Here is a 1,956-nt window from a genome sequence, read left to right on the forward strand (position 1 = left end):
ACCTAAAAACCAAACCTCACCCTCACCCATACAGGATGAAATGGTTAGATGACAAGGCAAGTGGAACAGTGAGTAAACAATGTTTGATAAGCTTGACTTTAGGAACCTATGCTGATGATATCCTGTGTGATGTGCTTGATATGGATGCTTGCCATTTACTATTGGGTAGGCCATGGCAATATGATAGGAAAACCTCCCACAATGGATATACCAACACATATACCCTTAGTCACAATGGAAGAAGAAAAGAATTGATTCCCCTGCCTCCACACAGAGTTGTTCCTCCTAAACCAACTCAGGTTCATGTCCACTTAATAAGAAGAAGAGAGTGTGAAAGAGAGGTTCAAGGAGAAGGAGAGATATACCTCCTGGTTACCAAAGAAGTGCAGGAACCTTTACCTATACCACCTGATATGCAATACCTGTTAGATCAATATAAGGATGTCTTCCCTAATGACTTACCCCCTGGTTTGCCCCCTGTTAGAGGCCTTGAACACCAGATAGACTTGATACCAGGAGCTAGTTTGCCTAATAAACCTGCATACAGAACCAATCCTAAGGAAACAAAAGAGCTGTAGAGACAGGTGGAAGAGTTAGTGCAGAAAGGGTATGTCAGAGAGAGCCTAAGCCCCTGTGCAGTACCTACTCTGTTAGTGCCAAAGAAGGATGGCACATGGAGAATGTGTATTGACAGCCGTAGTGTAAAGAACATAACAATCAAGTATAGATTCCCTATACCCAGGATTGATAATATATTGGATGAATTGGGTGGTTCTCAATGGTTTAGCAAGGTGGATCTAAGGAGTGGATACCATCAAATTAGGATGAAAGCAGGGGATGAATGGAAAACTGCTTTTAAAACAAAGTATGGGTTGTATGAATGGCTTGTGATGCCTTTTGGGTTAACTGGAGCACCCAGTACTTTCATGAGATTAATGAATGAAATCTTGAGGCCATTTTTGGGAAAATTCATAGTTGTCTACTTGGATGACATACTCATTTACAGTAGAGAAAAGGCAGAGCATCTAAACCACCTGCAGCAATTGTTTGAGGTTCTAAGGAAACAGAGGCTGTATGCCAAACTAGAAAAATGTAATTACCTTTTGCCTGAGGTCAGTTTTCTGGGTTACATCATAGGGAAGGCAGGAATAAGGGTAGATCCTGCCAAAGTACAAGCCATACAGGAATGGCCCACACCCACTACCCTAACACAAGTGAGATCATTCCATGGATTGGCATCATTTTACAGAAGATTCATCAAGGATTTTAGCTCTGTTATGGCCCCTGTAACAGAGTGCACAAAACAGGGGAAATTTGAGTGGACTGCAGCTGCCCAACAAGCCTTTGAAACCCTTAAAAACATGATGTGCAAGGCTCCCATCCTTAAGCCACCTGATTTCACCAAGCCCTTTGAATTAGAATATGATGCAAGTGGGGTGGGAATTGGGGCAGTATTAGTTCAAGAAGGTAGACCCATAGCTTTTTTTAGTGAAAAGCTTAACAATAGTAGACTCAACTATTCCACTTATGATAAAGAATTCTATGCTATAATTAGGGCCTTTGACCATTGGTCTCACTACCTAAGAATCCAACCTTTTGTGCTTCACACAGATCATGAGTCTTTAAAGTATATTAATAGTCAGCACAAGTTGAGTAGTAGACATGCAAGGTGGGTAGAATTCATGCAGACCTTTGACTTCTCAGCTAGGTACAAGGTGGGAAAGACCAATATCATTGCTGATGCATTAAGTAGAAAATATAGCATGCTTGGAATATTGGGATCTAGGATTTTGGGGTTTGAGTTCATTATAGATCAGTACCAGACCTGCCCTGACTTTGCTGACATATATAGACTATGCAATACCACACCACAGGGCTTATTTAGCATACACTAAGGATACCTGTTTAAAGGGAACAAGCTATGCATACCTAAGCTGCCTCTTAGATCTATTTTAG

This window comes from Amaranthus tricolor, chromosome 4 (assembly GCF_026212465.1).
Source record: "Amaranthus tricolor cultivar Red isolate AtriRed21 chromosome 4, ASM2621246v1, whole genome shotgun sequence".
NCBI classification, from domain to species: domain Eukaryota; kingdom Viridiplantae; phylum Streptophyta; class Magnoliopsida; order Caryophyllales; family Amaranthaceae; genus Amaranthus; species Amaranthus tricolor.